The 19921-nt window shown below is 41.1% G+C and overlaps 1 long non-coding RNA gene across 1 annotated transcript in view; it reads right to left on the minus strand.

The window, feature by feature from the left end:
• Window positions 1–9847: 9847 nt before the first annotated feature.
• The window catches only part of LOC141544241 (uncharacterized), a 36686-nt gene continuing 26612 nt past the window's right edge, over window positions 9848–19921 (minus strand). Inside the window, exons 4-5 of the long non-coding RNA XR_012482568.1 lie at window positions 13287–14706; window positions 9848–12529 (exon numbers count right to left, since the gene is read on the minus strand). This is a non-coding gene — a long non-coding RNA (uncharacterized LOC141544241). The remainder of the gene's footprint in view (window positions 12530–13286; window positions 14707–19921) is intronic.

Below are 19921 nucleotides of genomic sequence, written 5' to 3' on the forward strand. Positions count from 1 at the left end.
TTTCTAGCCACTACAAAAAGGACTGCCATAAACATTTTGGCACATACAAGTCCCCTTCTCTTCTTTAGTATTTCTTTGGGATATAATCCCAGTAGTATTACTGCTGGATCAAAGGGTATGCACAGTTTGATAACTTTTTGGGCATAAATCCAGATTGTTCTCCAGAATGGTTGAATTCATTCACAGCTCCACCAACAATGCATCAGTGTCTCAGTTTTCCCACATCCCCTCCAACATTCGTTATTTGTTCCTGTCATCTTAGCCAATCTGACAGGTGTGTAGTGGTATCTCAGAGTTGTCTTAATTTGCATTTCTCTGATCAATAAGTGATTTTCATTTTCATATGAGTGGAAATAGTTTCAATTTTATCATCTGAAAATTGTCTATTCATATCCTTTGACCATTTATCAATTGGAGAATGCCTTGATTTCTTAGAGTCAGTTCTCTGTATATTTTGGGGAAATAAGGCATTTATCAGACCCTTTAACTGTAAAAATGTTTTTTCCAGTTTACTTCTCTTCTAATCCTGTTTGCATTAGTTTTGTTTGTACAAAAGCTTTTTAATTTGATGTAATCAAAATTTTCTATTTTGTGATCAATAATGCTCTCTAATTCTTTGGTCACAAATTCCTTCCTCCTCCACAAGTCTGAGGGGTAAACTATCCTATGCTCTTCTAATTTATGACCTCGTTCTTTATGCCTAAATCATGGACCCATTTTGATCTTATCTTGGTATGTGGTATTAAGTGTGGGTCCATGCCTAATTTCTGCCATACTAATTTCTAGTTTTCCCAGCAGTTTTTGTCAAATAATTCTTATCCCAAAAGTTGGGATCTCAAACACTAGGTTATTAGAGTTATTTTGTCCTGTGAGCCTAATCTATTCCACTGATCAACTAGTCTATTTCTTATCCAATACCAAATGGTTTTGGTGACTGCTGCTTTATAATATAGTTTTAGATCAGATAAGCTAGGCCACCTTCATTTGATTTTTTTCATTAATTGCCTTGAAATTCTTGACCTTTTGCTCTTCCATATGAATTTTGTTGCTATTTTTTTCTAGGTCATTAAAATAGTTTTTTGGGAGTCTGATTGGTATAGTACTAAATAAATAGATTTAGCAAGTATTGTCATCTTTATTTTATTCACTGGGCCTATTCAAGAGCACTTAATGTTTTTCCAGTTATTTAAATCTGACTTTTTGTGGCAAGTGTTTTGTAATTTTGCTCATATAATTCCTGACTTTCCTTTGGTAGATAGATTCCCAAATATTTTATATTATTTATTTTTTGTATCTCTTGTTGGATTTTGTTGGTGATGTATAAAAATGCTGAGGATTTATGTGGATTTTATATCCTGCAACTTTGCTAAAGTTGTGAATTATTTCTAATAGCTTTTTAGTAGAATCTCTGGGGTTCTCGAAGTATACCATCATGTCATCTGCAAAGAGTGATAGTTTGGTTTCCTCATTACCTACTCTAATTCCTTTAATCTCTTTCTGGACTCATTGCTGAGGCTACCATTTATAATACAATATTGAATAGTAATGGTAATAGTGGGCAATCTTGTTTCACTCCTGATCTTACTGGGAAAGGTTCCAGTTTATCCCCATTACATATGATGCTTACTGGTGGTTTTAAATATATGCACCTGACTATTTTAAGGAATAGTCCATTGATTCCTATACTCTCAAGTGTTTTTAGTAGGAATGGATGTTGGATTATGTCAAATGAAAAGCTTTAATTTGTTTAAAAAAAAAAAAGGCCCAATTACACCAACTAAGCAGCCCAGCATGGCATGTGGCCCCTGGTTGGAAACAGAGTATGAATTAAATAGCAAAAGACTTGGGTTCATTGGATGGACTGACAAGGAAATAAACATTGACCAATGATCATCTATGCTGTGTATTCTTTGTGGATCAAGTGATTTTCTGAAGCATAGGTCTAGGGTCGGAGCTTAACTTCCCTATAACTCTCTGAAAATAGAGATCATGTGACTCCATGAACCTTAGAACTAGGGTCCTACAGCCCTGAGAAATCTCCCCTGGTCCCATTCAGTCCATTTTTATTTCATACCTTTGAAAATTTCTCAACCCAGTCCTGATGCATTTCTTCTACCAGGACTTCAGACAGATCCCTGTCCTCAGTATCCATTGTAACCCACCCTCTCCCAATCAGAACCAACCCCAGCACATCAGTCAGAGCTTTCAGGAACCATTTTAGCTAAGAAACCTTGACCCATTCTAGTACTCAAGTTATTAAGCAAGCAGATGATAGAATAAAGCTGCTTAAGGCAAGGAGCAGGAGTCAGAGATCCTGCTCCCACCAGCTCCCCCTTCTGTCTTGGAAACCCCAATGTCACAGACTCCTAATTGTGTTATCCACAGAACTCCAGCACTGTCCAGGCCTGGAGGCCTCAGGACCATTATCCCTCCTCAAGCAGGACAGACCAAGTCATTTGGGACAAAGGTATAAAGGACTCATCTTCTGGAGCTGCTTCAGGCTGATAAGGAATGAGGAGGTGGCCCTTCCCAGTAGTGTTTGGACTCAGGAGGGAAGACACGTGACTTGCAGAAACCACCAGCAGCAGGGGGATGCTGATTGTCCCAATCAGGTGTCAGGTGATTTCATATTGACCATGTGCTTGGAATTTCATGGCTCGGAGTCTGGAAGAAACAACTCAAGACTAGATTAAAACTTCAAGGATAAAATATGAGCAAAAACCCCATAAAAGTGGAGTTAATATGGGGGTTACCAGGGACAGTCACCAGGGACCCCACCCAGAGGAAGATTTGGGGCAGATAAGGCTCTCATCCACCCAACTTTTCTTAGAATAAATACCTCAAGATTTGCCTCAAATCCTGCTTTTGCTTGCTCAAAGGAATAAGGGGCAATGGGTGGGACAGTGTGGCCTTCAATGAATATGATCTCCTTTGGCAAAACTCTGCAGCCATTTCTGTCTTACAAGGAAAGGCTTTTAGCCAATTAGCACAGGTGTTAACAGAATCCAAAAGCAGTTTGAAGCCCTTGCCAGGGGCATATATGCACAATCCATCTGCCAATCCTCCCTAAGGATGTGCCCCTCCTCCAGAGAGGCTTCAGGATGGGGGGAGGATGTTTAACAGCATTTTAAAAATTGGTTTGTCTGGGAGCTCTATGAGGGAATGCAGGAGTCAGGAGTTGGGGAATTAAAGGTGCCTTGGTCAGGGGCAAACAGGCAGCTGCACAGGCCCGAATCAACAACCCTGTTTCCCTTGGACTGAAGTGAATCCCTCTTTGTCCTTTACAAATCGTAACAGGAGCCTTTCTAAGTCCAGGGACAGCTTGTAGTCATTGTTCCCTTACAGACTTATTGGAGAATGATTGGCTGTCAATAATCCCCTTTCTCTCCATATCACCCCCATGAGCATGCAAAACATGAACGGCATATTTGGAGTCAGTATAGATATTCACTTTTATTCCTTTCCCCAGTTCCAAAGCTCTGAAGAGGGCAACAATACTCCAAATTTGGTGAGGAGTTAGAATCTCCAGGGGTTGGCCTAGTATGAGCTTAGGGGTCTCCTTAGTTATACTGTGGCAGCTATTGCTCTAGGCAAGAAAGTTGCCTTAGAAAAGCAAGAAAGTTCACCATAAGGACAGGAAGTTTCTTTGAGAATTAAGCAAGGAGTCTGGGACAGGGTCCCAGGGACTGAGTCAAGATCCCTAGGTTAGGACCTTTTCAGTTTTCAGCAACATAGAGGAAAAGACTTTTGGTAGGGCTAAGTTTGGGGAGAGGGTCATTTTGGTTTCAAGGTCTTCAAAAGCCTGGGGCTGATCAAGGAGTAATGCGATTGTCTGCTTCCTTTGGCTGTGAGCAAAAGGGAGATGGGAGATGGCACAAATACTTAATAGACTGATAAGCAGAAGGAGCCTTCAGACAAAGAAGTCATAAAGTGAAAGGTCTTTTTATGGCAGCAGCCAGAGAATCCTCCAGAACTGGGCTGCAGATCTAGATATCATCTACATATTTGTATTATGCTCTTTGTTTCTACTTACCATGTGCTCTGATTACAAAAACTTGCTATAAGAGGAATAAGCAGGGACTTGATTTTAATATATCATCCATCAAAACCCAAACTTCAAGGCCTTGGCTTGAAAGCACAAATGTATGATATGATAAGACATCCTTGTCTGTGACAACCTGTCATACAGTACCAATTCCACCTCATAGTCAGACTCAGGAATAATTAGGTAAGAGACAAAGAAACAGAACTGGGAAACCAAGTCACAAGTATCCCACCCTGAGTAGGCATCAAGGTTGTCCTCCCAGTGCTTGCCCAGATAAGACATCCACTTGTAACATCTCAGGAAGGTCTCCTCTAAGTAACAGGGTATTCCTTTCAAACGTTGGGTTACTTACTTCATGATCTACCAGGCAATCATATCCAAATTTGAAATTCCAAATCATATTACAGTCCCAAGAGATTTCATCTCAACAGCAAATTTCAGTCATCAGGTTTTAGATCCTAAACTGACTATCCATGTGTGTGCAGAGCACAGCCAAAGCTAGATGCAAGACTGTCAGATGAGAATTCTGCTCTGGGTACTTCAAGAAAGCTATAGACCATATTTATTATGATATTCATTAAACAATTGAGACCATTATGCACTTACATAATGAAATAATTTGAAGATGGAGACCTTGGAAGAAGTAATCATTTTCAGAGAACTTGTACTTCTAATAAACCTCCGAAAAGTAGAATCTTTGATATAGCATCAAAAATAATCTTGACTTCATGCAAATAATATACAGTTTTCAATCCTAAATTTTTGATTAGCTATCAAATGTTCCAATCAAAAACCACCAGAAATTGAGAATTGGGCATAGGTGTATTGGGTGAGTATCATTAATCAGGATGGCAAGGGGGTGAAGTCATTTCTACAGAGAATGCCTAGTTTCTTCTAGCACCCAAAACATTGTCCCTTTATGCAGTGGTTGATTTACCTGCTTTATGTTTCTTTATGGTTGCTTAATACTTTTGCGGTTTTAAAGCTTAAATATGGAGAGCATAGAAACAATAAACTTGTCTTGACCATCAAGACCAGTGTTTCTCTTTTTTTTTTTTTTTTTTTTTTTTTGCTTTATGGTCTTTGCAAGAGCCAGTACAGCTGGTCTGTCATTGGCATTTCACATCTCATGTAATTGTAAGAGATTCATCATATAAAATTTAAAACTCATTTTGGTATCTAAGGAGGTGGCCTTAAGCTCAACATTCCTGGTGTAAATGCCAATTTTTAGAAATTTTTCCTACTTAATTTGTAGATTATCAATAAACTCATCCTTCATTGGTACCTATGTAACTCAAACAAGTTATTTCTCAGGGATAAGAACCTTATTCACAGGATAGTTTCAAGAAGCCTAACAATTGCGGAGGAATTTCAGAAAAAGATTCCTTTCTACTTGCTGCTTCCTTTCTTTAACTGACATGTGCTTTCTTCGTTCTCTTTTACCTCCCCCAATTCAGATCTGCATACTCTCAGGTCTCTAGGCTTTTAAAGTGCAGACCTGATCCAGATAAGATTTGGGTTTTTGCTTTTTTGTTTTTTGGAAGATATAAACTTTTAGTTCCAAGCCAAAATCAGTTCTACACTTTTAGAAAAAAACCATTACCTTTTGATTGTTTTTGTCGATTCACACAAATCTTTTACACATTCCTCTATGAATCAGAAAAAGCTTCCAAACTAGGTTGTTTGCTTCATAGGTTTTAAATGCAATTAATTGCTTTTCTGTTTTTCCCTAAGATTCTTCTGTTAACACAGTCAGTGGAAAGAGATTACAATTTACATATTCCTTTAGTGCATTTTGATTAGAACTCTTTTAAGACTGCTTTTACTATCATATGTCAAATAACAAATTTCACTGAATTGAGTGAGTATATTTTCCTTCTCTCCCTCTCACCCCTTCATCCACATGTCCCAGATGAAGTCCGGGAATGGGGGAAGGACAAAGAAAGAGAAAGAGAATCTCTTTATTCTTTGCACTATCCACCTTGTGGAGGCCCTAATTTAGTTGAATTAGCTTCCAGGTTACTTTAAATACATACAAAATGTTTATCTCAACATCAGCATTGTAAGCTGGTTTTTTAAAACCCCATGTAACTTTATCCAATATGAAGCAATTAAATCCACTAAAGAAGTTAACTCATACAGCATTTACTTTATGCTAAGCACTTTTGCAATGTTAAAATAACCAACTGCCAAACTCCCCAATCATTGCTCTCAAAAATTAGCTAACTTTATTTCTTTAACCCCCCACATGTCCAGAACTGGGACCATGAGAAAAAGTCAGACTTTTTTTTTTTCCTTCTAGGGTGGGAGTTAAGGGTGTTAAGAAATCTTTCCCAATATTAAAACTAGAGCATAAATTTTATTCTTCATGCTGTCTGAATTTAAATTCTGTTCAGGTAACAAAATCTAGCTCATAGAACAAATATGACACAGATATGCTGCACAAAGGCACAGACAGACAGAAAGTACGTGGAAGACGACTGCCCATTTCTCACACAAAACAGCAATATCTCATCTCTGTTGTGCATTCCAGAAAAGGAGAATCAGCTTCTTCAGAGTCCCATAAATCACAATCTGGACAGGATTTTACATGAATTCCCCAACTGTTTCACAGTTCTGTCCCAATTTACCCCTAAAAGTGGTTGGTAGATTGAGGAAATGTTGTATGCTTTGTGACATTAGAGACTTGAGACTTTTTTTACGCACTTGGAAAGTTATAACATTCTTACTAGCCCAAAGCCTGTGAAAAGCTCCATATTTATAAAGAATATGGATAATTTTTATCAGACTACATCTTTTGAAGCTAGCATTTGTAGTAGCACATAGGGGAGAATGCACTAGTAATTCCAGTCAAATTAAACATTAGACTCCTCTCCATGCTTATTAACATCCAATTCCTTCATTAAATATTGAGATCCATTAGTCTACCCTAGAATTTCAGGAATGTGTTCTCCCCATCCAACCACTCTCACCCAAGGTGGACTTTGTGTAATATCCCAGAGGGTTTTGGATGTTCCTTCTTCCAATTTCACTTCTGCCCAGCTGCAGGAGCCATGCTGCTCATTCCCCTGGCAGCTCAGTTGGCCTCTGCCAGTCTTTCCTTTTACCTTCATGCACCGGGTCACTTTGGACAGGGTGGCTACATCTTTCTGGGATCCATGTGTTTCCACCATCTGTGGAAATGCAAAGAAAACCTCAACCCCCAATGAATACCTTATCAGGGGCACTCCACATCCCACTGACATCCTTTTTCATCACAGATTGTGACAGGAGGGCTGAGTGGCAGAGCTGGCCCCTTAACCTTTTCTGATCCTCTTGGAGTAGAAATGATGCAGTGAAGAAATACGTTGGCTGGGGTGTGGGACATGTCATTCAATGTGAGATAAAATGGTATATAGTGCTTTAGCAAGTCTGTTCTTGGGGGACTTCTCTCCCTTTTTTAAAAATCAAGAATGACTTTCAAAGTTCTAATGCTGTACCATATATATAGCCTGTCCTGTTAGATTGTAAGGTAGTCTGCTAAGATGTGAAATACCCTAAGAAGCACAGAATTAAACTGCAAAGAAATATAAGCAGGTCCAGTGTCAGTTTTGACCTCTTAAAGCATTCTTAAAAAGGCCTAGCAAGATAATGGTCTATTCCATGAATTGTGGTTTCTCCTCCTAGAGCAGAGGCATGAGTGAATACTGAATATGTATCTATAATAACATGCACATATATCTTCCAAATTCCAATACCTGGGTATTAGCCATTTGCCAAAGCTCATTAAGATATCTTCCTTTGGGATGGATATCCTCTAATTTAGGGGGGTGATAAACATAGGATGGATATCCTTTATCAGTTGGGCCTGCTCTTCGAGAGATCCATAAAAAGTTCTCCTGGAGTTCTGAGAAGGGAAAATTGGGTCCTCAAGCTTCGACATTTAATGAAGCCCCAACAAGGGAGTAGGAGGAGGGAATAGTGGGAAAGGAGTGTTTAAATAAGCCACCAAACTGTCAGGGCAGAGCTGAGATCTCAAAACAGGTCTTGTTTCCCTTCACTCCCCATTACTCTTGGGATGTAGGGGAGGAGGAGGAGCTGGTGAGATCAAAGTGATGGAGAAAAGAAAATGAGACGTGTGTATCCAAAAATAATTTTTCCCAGTAGAGGGCATGAATCTTCTCAGGTCCTTGGGTAACTTCTCTTTCATAATTAGGGCATGTTAAAAAGTGATCCCTTCTCCAATGTGGAATACTGACAATGATCAGACAATTAAATTCAGAACTCAAAAGAGTATCAGTTACACAGTCCCAAGTGACTGTCTCTAATAGCAAATTCTGCCAATTGAAACTTAGGATTAAATGCATTATTTTCAAAGTTTAGCCGAACTTGAACCCATAAGAGATTTTAACATGTTTTTTATGTCTAAACTTATCCTGGTACAAAGGATCTTGGTGCAAAAGATCAATCATTATTCAGGCTTATAAATTCTTAGACACATTCCTTGTTTAGAAACTATATAAGGGAGTGACTTTATACAAACAAATCTGTACAAATAAGTGGTTTAAAGAAAAATTATTTAAAGTTATGAAGTTCTCTTGGGCTTCCTCCAACTAGGAAATGAGGAAGAGCATATTGAGTGCATTGACAAGGGTCCAGTTCTCTTGCTTAGACCAGAAATCTCTCTTGGTAGATCATAATCCTTGTGCTGCTGCTGTATTTCCCACCCATAATGTGCTTCCTTAAGTGAGAAATCACTCTTGGTAGAGCATCCCTTTGCTATCTTTCCCACTGACATTGTTTGCTGATTCCCTGCACGTTTGCTCATATATTTCCTTCTTCATTCACAGACTTGGTCCAGGACAAGCAGAAGAGCCTGTTCCAAAAGGCAACAATACCCCAAGGTCACCCACACCATATAGCACCCTTAGGTGCCAAAATGACCAAGTGTCTGACCTCAAGGGGAAGGAGGAGGTTGTTCATGCTGGGTCAATGACAAAACCAAAAAAATGGGTGCCTGACATAGATCAGAAATATAGCCTTTGCAGCTCTTCTGACCCTGGCAATACCCCAATTAATCTTGAACAATGTCTACCAATTTACCTTCATGACCATCAAGAAGCCACTCAGGCCTGGCCAAGTGCTCCCAAGAAAAGCACTGAAGCCGATCTTGCCTTGGCCATAGAATGCAAGGCTTTTTCTGAGACTGTCCCCAAACCCTCCACCCAAAGGAGGGGAATGGAGTATTGGAAGAGAGGGGTGATAAAGGAACAGGTCATTTTTAGGGACTCGGTGGTCAATATAGCAAAACATTTTTGAGTTAGGATGAAAAGATAATGGAAATAAATTAGTAATTGTAAAAATAACTTTTGAAGCAAGTTTTTCTAATATAATATTCTCTGGGAAATGAGCAGAATGTTCCCAAGGGAAAAACAAAACCTGCAAAGTCCTCCATGAACAAAGCGAAATATACTATATGTAAAATGATAGCAGTGCTCTGGGGTGACCAGTTGTAAATGATTTTGCTCTCAGTAACAATCATCCACTACTACTCTGAAGGACTTATGATCAAAATCCTATCCATTCACAGAGGAATGATTGTGTCTGAATACAGATCAAAGCATTCTCTATTTCCCTCATCTATTTTTATCTTCATTTCTCTTGAGGCTTTTTATTTTCATTGGGATGGGAGTTCTGTTTTTTCCCCAGCTTTTCTGGAAATGTTTTGGATAATTTCAAATGTGGCTTCTTAATTGAGTGGGAATCAGGTAAGGAAACATCAAAGCAAAAAAATTAAAAACACAAATTTTAATATAACTTGGGTAAAATATATAAACATTCAATTTTTTTTTTAAAAAGTCATTCACTTTTTTACTTTAGAGATTGCATTTCAATTACTAAAACTCAACTAAATGAAAATGTCAAAAACTAAAGGAACAGAAAGGCCATTTATTATCTACATGGGCCAAGCTCTATAGAAAGCACTGGGAGGATACCAAGAATGGTCCAAGCAGGGCCGTGGCCTGGAGCAGCTTCTAATCTAAGGAGGTGATTCCATTCCATAGAAACTCTGTACAAACACGTAATTTACCAGAAAAATTGGAAATAATGAAATTGGCTCTTGGGCTTCCCCCAAGTTGGAAATGAGAGCATAGGCAAGAGCACATTGACAAGGGTCCAGTTCTCCTCCAAAGGCCAGGAATGTCTCCTGGTAGATCGTAATCCCTTTTCAGCAGTTATCTTTCCCATCCACAATCTTTCTTGATTGCTTCCCCTTTGCTCATATATGTTCCCTTCTTCATTCACAGATTTGGCTCAGGAGCAGCAGAAGCAGGTAAAATCAGTGATACCCTTAGGTTTCCCTTGCTGTATTGCACCCTTGGATTCCAAAGATGAGCAAATGTCCGATTTCTATGTCCAGGAGAAAGTCATTCATGCGAGGTCAATGACCAACCAAAACAAGGAGCTGGGGGACGAATCATGGATCAGAAATTTGGCTTTAGCACTTCCTATGATCCTGGCAGTGCATCAGTTACTGGCAGAATCATTCCTTCCTATTTACTTCCATGATCATTGGGAAGCCACCCCAGCCTGTCCTGGCAAATTAGGAGCCAGTGCTCCTTAGAAGAGGACACCTAAAGTCTACCCAGCCTTGGCCACGGAATCCAAGACTTCTCCTCAGACTGTCCTCAAACCCTCTTCCAAAAAGCCCCAGGGAAGAGGATACAGACCCCAAGAAACTACCCCAACCTGTCCTAGAAAATCTGCCAGTGTTCCTTAAAGAGGACAGCTAAAGTATACCCAGCCTTGGCCACGGAATCCAAGACTTCTGCTCAGACTGTCCTCAAACCCTCCTTCAAAAGGTCCCAGGGAGAAGATACAGACCCCAAGAAACTACCCCAGTCTGATCTGGAAAAGCTGCCAGTGCTCTTCCCAAGAGGACTGCTAAAGTCCATCCAGCCTTGGCCACAGAATCCAAGACTTCTTTTCAAGACTGTCCTCAAACCCTCCTCCAAAAGGCTCCAGGAAGGAGGATACAGACCCCAATAAACTACCCCAGTCGGTCCTGGAAAATCTGCCAGTGCTTCTCCCAAGAGGACTGCTAAAGTCTATCTAGCCTTGGCACCCCAATCCAAGACTTCTCCAAAGAATGTCCCCAAACATTCCTCCCTAAGGCCCCAGGACAAAGGGTCCAGACAAAAATCTTAAAAAGTTTAAAAAAATATTAAAAAACCCAATTGAGGCAGAGTGGCTTGTGTTCAGGACACTAAGTATTGACCAACCAAAAAACGGAGCTGGCTTTTTCACTTCCTATGATTCTGGCAGTGCATCACTTACTGGCAGAATCATTCCTTCCCATTTACTTCCATGATCATCGGGAAGACACCCCAGCCTGTCCCGGCTAATCAGCAGCCAGTGTTCTTCCCAAGAGGACTGCTAAAGTCTACTCAGCCTTGGCCATGGAATCCAAGACTTCTCCTCAGACTGTCCTCAAACATACCTAAGGCCCGGGGAGAAGGATCCAGACAAAAAGTCTTTTTAAAAAGCTTTACAATATTTAAAAAAATAATAAATTCAATAAAGGCTGAGTGGCTTGGGTTCAGGGCACTAAGTAATGAGCAAGCTTCCTGTCTCTGCACAAATACTCCAGCCTGCAATGACAGAGGGGATTGGAGGGAGGCTAACGGATTTAATGGAAAAAGGTTTCCATGTGATGTCATGAATACCTAAATAGAAGGCCAGGAGTCTCAACAACCTTACTCTGTGCAAGAGACAGACAGAAAAGGAGGGAGGAAAAAAAAAAGGAGGATGTAAGGAGGGAATGGAAGAAGAAAAGGGAGAAGATGAGGGAAAGTGAAGCCACAGAGGGAGTTTGTATTTGGGTTGAGGTGTGTGTTTTTGTGGAAAATAATTAGTCTAGAGATGAATGGGACAGACATTCCTTATGCCAGCAATAGGAGATGGACAAGAAACTTGCTCTGTCCTCAATGGGGGAGCAACTAGGATACAAGTGAACTCGTAAGAGAGAACCCTCTTTTGTAGACTCTGGGGACATAACTCAAACCATCTGAGACTCAACTACAAAGGAAATGGGTTTTTGTTGTTATCCTGAAGTAGCTTCTCTGTTCCTAAGTAGAAGAAGTAAGATCAGGAATCTTGTTCTTCAAAGTCTTACAGAGAAAGACTTAAACAAGAACTATGTTCATCATTCCCTTATTAAAATAGCTTCTCAGATTTTAAAGTTTAAAGAGTTTAAAGAGAATGAGTGGTTCTCAGTTTTAACTCTTTGCTTTGGTTTTATGGAAAATACTTCTTGTTTAGAAGACCATTAGAGCAGCAGATTCAAGTGGAAGGAAAGCAAGTTCATTGTGGAATTAGATTCCTGCTGATCAAGATTAAAAATTTACCTGAAAGGTAGAAACATGGTGTCAGAGAGAAATTCTAATAGTTATTCTGTAGAGTAGTATTGCCCTCTAGGGCTCCACCAACGAGCAAGTGTCTGACCTCAAGAGCCAGGAGGACATCATTCAAGGGGCAGATCTCACTATTGCTAGATCATAATTCCTGGTCTGCTGTTATCTTTTACACCCACAATCTGTTTACTGATTCCTTCCCCTTTGCTCATATGTTCCCTTCTTCATTCATGTACTTGGTACATAAGAAACAGAAGGGCCTGAACCAACAAATAAAATCACTTATAACCAAGGTCCCTGTCACTGTATTGAAGCCTGGGCCTCCACCAATGAGCAAGTGTCTGACCTCAAGAGCCAGGAGGACATCATTCAATGGTCAGGAATCACTCTTAGTAGATCCTAATCCCTCTGCTGCTACTTTCTTTCCCACCCACAATCTGTTTACTGATTCCTTCCCCTTTGCTATCTTCCCTTCTTCATTTACAGACTTGGTCCATGAGAAGAAGAAGATCCTGAATCAACAAGCAAAATCACTTATCTGAGAGCCCTGTCATTGAATTAAAGCATGGGGTTCTATCAGTGAGCAAGGGTCTAACCTCGAGTGAGGAAGATATGATTCAAAGGCCAGGAGTCACTCTTGGTAGATCACAATCTTTATTCTGCTGCTCTTTCCCACCCATGTTCTCTTTCCTGATTCCTTCCCCTTTGCTAGTATGTTCCCTTCTTCATTCATAGACTTGGTCCAGGAGCAGCAGAAGAGCCTGTTCCAGCAGGCACTATCAGGTATACCTCAAGTTACTCCTCACCTAATAGCACCCTTAGGCTCCAACAAAGAGCAAGTGTTTGACCTCAAGGGGAAGGAGAATGTCGTTCTTGCTAAGTCAATGGCCAAGTTTGAAAGCCTGGAAGGCCCTTCATGGATCTGGAATTTGGCTTTTGCAGTTCCTCCTCTGACCCTGTCAGTGCCTCAATTACTGGTGCAACCATTCCAACCTGTTTATATCCATGATCATCCAGAAACCATCCCAGCCTGTTCTGGCAAATCAGCCAGTGCTCCTCCCCAGAGGACTGCTAAAGTCCCCTTGGCCCCAGTCCAAGTCTTCTCCCACCAATGTCCTTAAACTCTCCTCTCAAAGGGAGAAGGATCCAGACTAAAAGGTCCACTTTCATGCTTTGTTAAACCATTGGCCTGTGGCAGATTCTCAAAAGAAGATCCAGAATAGATTGTTAAGTTCTAAGTCGACTGGTTTCCCCACAAATTAAACAACTTTGTGCCTCAGGGCAAATAGAAATGGATAAAAAGGGAAGACTTGGGGGAGAACAGGCGTCCTTCCAATACAACCCAAAAAGATGTGAAGAAAGGCATTGGGCTGGGGGTGAACCAGTCTTTAATGCAAGAGCTGGAAACAGGGAATGTATTAAATACCAAAAGACTTGAGTTCATTGGATGAGCTGAGAAGGAAATGGTGACCAATGGTCACCTTTGCTGTTTACTTCCTGTGGCTCACGTGACTTCCTGAAACTTAGGCCTAGGGTCTGATTTTTACTGTCCTAGAGCCCTCTGGGAATAGGGGTCAAGTGAGCTCCTGTATCTTAGGCCTAAGGTCCTATAGCCTCTGAGAAATCATGACCCCCCCCCCCATTCAGTCTCTATTTCTGACCTTTGAAGCTTTCTCACCCCAGTCCTGATGCATTTCTTCCATCAGGACATCCTTGTTATCTAAGCCTTCAGGCTGGTCCCTCTCTTCATTATCCACTGAAACATCCCTCTTCCCTTCAGAAACAACCCCAGCACATCAGTGGGAGCTTTCAGAAACCACTTTAGCTAAGAATCTTGACCCATTCTAGTGCTTAAGTGCATGAGCAAGTGGGTGGTACGATAATGGCACTTAAGCAATGAGCAGGAGTCAGAAACCCCATTCCCACCAGCTCCCACCCTCTGTTTTGGAAACCCAATCATCACAGACTCACAATTGGCATCTGGCAGCCAGTGTTATCTGTGGAACTCCAGCACTGTCCAGGCCCAGAGGCCTCAGAGCCATTTTCCCACCTCAAGCAGAAAAGACCAAGTCATTTGGGGCAAAGGGATGAAGATCTCATCTTCAGGAACTGCTGCAGGCTGACAGGGGGTGAGGAGCTGGCTCAGCCCAGTGGGGTCCTGAATGAGGAGGAGAGACGCATAGAGGTGACTTGGAGGTGATATCAGCAGCAGGAGGGTGCTGAGTGTCCAAATTTCATCCATGTACTTGGAATTTCTTGGCTTGGAGTCTGGAAAAAACAATTCTCACATGTAGAACACAACTGTAAGGACCAAATATGAGCAAAAACAAACAACAAACAAACAAAAAAACCCAACAGCATAAAAGTTGAGTTAATTGGGACAGTCACCAGGGACCCCACCCAGAGGAAGACTTGGGTGCAGATGAGGCTCTCATAAATGCCTCTCATCTAGCTTTTCTTAGGATAAATACCAAAGAGCATATCTCCCAATTCCTGCTTTTGTCTCCTGAAAGATTTTGTTTCCTTTGGCAAAGATCCACAATAGGTAGAAGATGACAAACCTGTTGAATGAGAATCAGTGGAAAATTTGAAGTTTGAAACCCAACTGAGGCAGAGGGACTTAGGTTCGGGACACTAAGTAAGGAGCATTCTTCCTGTCCCTGCACAAATATTCCAGCCTGAGATGAGAGAGGTGATGGAGGGAGGTAACTGATATAACGGAAAAAGGGTTCCATGTGTTGTCATGGCTACCTCACAAACAGTTACTAGGATAAAAGTCCAGAAGTCTCAACAGCCATGCTTTTGGGGCGGGAGGAGGGAGGAGAGAAAGGAAAGAAGAGAGGAAAAAGAAGAGACAGAGAAGAGAGAGAGGGGAAAGAGGGGAAAAAGAAAGAAGAGAGAGAGCCCAGCATAACCTAGAACTTGACCAGCTAGGTGGTACCTTGTTTTTCTCATCTTTGAGAAGCTCTTCGAGGTAAGAAGTTTGATGACACAGACTTTTGGGGGATGGGAGGTGGGGAGCACCAAATTTGTGTAGGAGGAGGAATGAGGAAGTTTGTATTTGGGGTGAGGTGTGTATTTTTGTGTGAAGTCACTGGTCTAGAGATGAAACAGACAATTCATTATGCCCCCAATAGAGACAAGATGCTTTTGTTCCTCTGTCCTTAGAGGGGGAGCTGCTAGGACACATGTAGATAAGAGAGAACACTCTTTTGCAGACTGTGGGGAGATAACACAAACCATCTGAGACTCAACTACCAAGAAAATGGCTTCTTGTTGTTATCCTGAGGAAACTCCCCAGTTCTTAAGAAAGACAGATTTGGGCCTTGGAGTTTGGATGATCTGACTTTCAAATTGTGTCTCAGACACAGCTGAGTTGCCCTGAGGCAAACCATTTCACCTGTTTGCTTCTATTTCCTCATAGGATTGCTGTAAGGATCAAAGGAGATGATATATTTTGGGAAAGGCTGGGAGCACAGTGCAGAGGACAGATGAGAGGTGTTTCCTCTCATTTTCTGTCTCTCTGATGTGACCCTGAGACTGCCTCCAGGTGGTCCTTGCTTAGAGCATTCAAACAAATTCACCATCAGCTGATGGATCGATCTCAACCATTGTAGCCTTGTGGATCCCTTCAGCCAGAGAGCAGTATCAAAGTTCTTAACCTTTCTCTGACAGTGAACCTTCTGACAACTAGTGGAGCCTCTCCCACCTTTCTCTAAACCAGATTTTAAATTCATTTTTTAAAAAACATTTTGCAATCTCAAAATGTATATCTTAATCCATTGCTTTTTTTTTTTAATTGGAGGAAGTCATCACAGTTGTTCCTTCTACCTGTAGATATCCAATGTAGCTGTGGAAAAATCCCTTTCTCCCTCTACTCAGGTAGCCAATCTGTCATTTCTTCAAGAGCTGGTGTGCTTTAAGGCACTGAAAGGATTCAGAAAGGCTTATCAGGATAGAAGTGTAGGTGAAGACTTTCAAGCCTCTCCTTCTGGCCCATATTGTAGTTGCTGTTTTGCCCTTAAGTCCTGTGGATTTGGGAATACAAATATGAGAGAACTCTTAAGGGAAAGAAGCAGCAGGGATGGGAGCCTGTGATCTCCTGACAAGTCCAAAGGATGTTGTCAAAGAATACTGGAATTATTCTCAGAAATTGTGATTTGGGCAATCTGATAGAAGGTACACCCTGCATTTAAAACAGGCCACTTCAAACCACAGCAAAGAAATTAACTTGAAAGATTCTTCTTTATCCTGACAGACACTTTGCCTACAATATTTCATTCTCTTTCTTTTCTTGTTAAACAAGGGAGTTTCTCAGTTGCTTCCTTTGAGCAGAGGTACAATGGAGAAAGGAGGAAAGAGGGAAAGGAACCTGTAGGAATGGATTGTTTTTAGCAATTGTGTTGAGGCTGGCTCTACTGTAAAAATATATTAGTCATTGAGAAGCAATAGCTAGGTGGTGCCCAGTGAGCTGTTAGGGCCTTCCTGGACTGCTTGTTACTCCCTTATTTGGAATTGAAGAATTTGGAACAGGTACTAACAATGATACCCCGAGGTCCCCCTCAGCGTGTTGCCCCTCTTTACTCAAACAAACTTAATGTGTCAGACCTCAAGGTCCAGGAGGACATCACTGAAATACCAGGTATCTACTTTTGGTAGATGATAATCACAGAGCGGCTGCCATCTTTCCCACCCACATTCTGCTTCCTGATTCCTTTAACTTTGCTCTTATGGTCCCTTCTTCATTCACAGACTTGGTCGAGCAGAGCCTGTTCCAACAAAGGAAAAAATTTTTATGCAGAAGTCACCATGTTGAACCCTTGAAGATTAAAACCATAAAAGTGAAGGAAGTCACTCCCATAAATAAGCCAGAGAAGGAAGAGGAACCATCATGGGTAAACAATTTAAGTTTTGCCATTCCTCTTCTGACTCTAGAATGCCACGCTTACTGCTACAACCCTGTCCACCTGTGCCATCTGCGTGACATAAAGGAAGGCACCATAGCCTTTTCCACTGCTGCTCCCATTGGGATCCTGCATCCTGCCATGGGCAGAGAATATAAGGATCTGTATCCTGTGTTGGGCAGAGAAAACAAGAATGTGTATCCTGCCTTGGGCAGAGAAAACAAAGATTTGTATCAGGCCATCCCCAAAGTCTACATGGAAAGCCTCCAAGATGGAGGATATGGAGACAAAGGACCCTACTGGGGATTCCTAAAAGGAATGGCTTGTGGAGGATTTTCCAAGGAAATTATTGATTAGCTCAAGGAAAATTCATGGTGTAACAATAACGATTACTAGGATAAAAAAAAGTCTGAAGAGCCTTGAGAAAGAGAGTGACCAGCTAAGGAGCTGCCTAGTTTTTCTCATCTTCAAGAAGCTCTTAGTGGTAAGAAGCCTGATGATCCAGACTTTTCAGGGGGTGGGGACTGCCACATATGTGTAGAAGGGGAAATGAGTTAGTTTGTATTTGGGGTGAGGTGTGTATTTTGTTGGGATCAAGCTGAGCCATCAGAGACTTGGGGGTCTCCTTAGCAGGAGAGGAGATGGGGCAGAACAGCATCAAAGGTTTTAATCTTTTCTGACAATTAATCACCTGGCCCACATTGCAGTTGCTACTTTGCCCTTAGGTTCTTGTGGATTTGAGAATATGACCATGAGAGAACTTTTAGGGGAAAGAAGAAGCAGGGATGGGAGCACATGGACTACAAGACTGACTGGTCATAAGATGTTGTGAAATCAAAGAATATTAGAATTATTCACAGAAATTTTGTGGTTTGGGCAGTCTGATAGAAGGTACCCACCCTCCCATTTAAAACAGACCACTAGAAATCACAGCAAATAAACTTTCAAGATTCTTCTTTATACTGACAGACAAGACACTTTGCCTACAATGGTAGTTTCATCTCCTATTTTCTCTATTGTCTTACAAGGGAGTTTCTCAGTTGCTCCCTTTGGATTACTTTCAATGATGAGGAGAGAGGGACAGAGAAAGGAGCAAACAGGGAAAGGATCCTGTAACAATGGAATGTTTTTATCAATTGAGTTGAGACGGGTTTTTCTGTAAAAAACATCCTGGACAATGAAAAGCAATAGCTAGGCTGTGCCCAGTGAGCTGCTAGGGCCTTCCTGGGCTGCTTATTACTCCCTTATTTGGGAAGATGGGGAAATTATTGGAACCTGAGTTCTTAGTATTTATTTATTGACATTCTTTTCCCTCAGGAAATCTTTTGAATTTGGCATGGTAAAAATAACCCGGATGTTTCCCCACAGTGAGAAGGAATTAATCTACAGACTTGTGGTAATACTCGTTCTTATATCAGTCACTGTATTAAATGAGGATGACCAAAAATTCATTCTAGGAGGAAAGACCAAAAGTATGTAACCTAGAATATGACAGATATAGAGTATAGAAAAACTATGTCAGAGGGCATGATCCTAATGGAACAGCGAGGCCATGAGAATAATTTGAGAGAGATGCACAGGGTGACCAGGCCAATAGCTCTGGGAGTAAAGAAGAAAAAACCTCTGGGGGAAAAACGTTGAGTTAGGAATTAAAAGATGCCTAAATGAATGGTATCTGGGCTAAGCAAAGAGAAGAGTGGTGCATTAGTGAGCCTGCTTACCTGGATGACAGAAAAGGGAATTTCAGAAGAGGGCAGAGGGTGGGGGGACTAAGAATGGATTGTGACATTGAGATTCAGGTGCATTTGGGTGTCTGGGTAAAAATGTCCAACAGATATTGTGTGGGAATTGGGAAAGAGAACTCAAGAGAGAGACAGAGGCAGGATCAATAAACCTGGGAGTGTATTGTCTGTATACATTGTGACATAGGAAGATGATACTTGTAACTCCTTAGGACATTCTCAATATTCTGGCAGTTAGGAAGACTATACATAGCCAGAGGAGACGGGTATGAGTGGAATATGAAGAGAGGCTCTCTTTTTGAGAATGGATGAAAAGGAATGAGATAGGACGTGAGTAGGAAGGAGTACTGGGAAAAGTGAAAGAGAGAAGGGTGATTGTGCAAGTTTTCTGCTTTAAGAAAAAGAGGCAAGAAAAATCTTTTCCAGGAGGGGGAAGAAGAAGAAAAGAACTGGCTCAAATAGGAGACACCATCAATACTCAATAGGGTATAGAAATCCATCTTAGCCTTCAGGAAAATGGGAGGGAAATGGAATATAGCAAGAAAGGGGTTATAAAAGATCAAGTCATTTTGGGGGAGTCACTGATCAGTAGCAAAACACTTGAGGAGAGTCAGAGAGAAAGAAGAGAGGGAATAAATGGGGAAAATACAATTGGCAATAGTAATTGTAAAAACAATTTTTAAAGCAAGTTTTTTTTCTGATAGAATATCATTGTTCTCTGGGAAAAGATATGCAGAATGCTCTCGGGGGGGAAAAGCAAAATCTGGAAAGTCCTCCATGAACAAAGTGAAATATACCATATATGAAATGGTAGCAATGTTCTGGGGTGAGCAGTTA

Source organism: Sminthopsis crassicaudata, chromosome 5, assembly GCF_048593235.1.
Source record: "Sminthopsis crassicaudata isolate SCR6 chromosome 5, ASM4859323v1, whole genome shotgun sequence".
NCBI classification, from domain to species: Eukaryota; Metazoa; Chordata; class Mammalia; order Dasyuromorphia; family Dasyuridae; genus Sminthopsis; species Sminthopsis crassicaudata.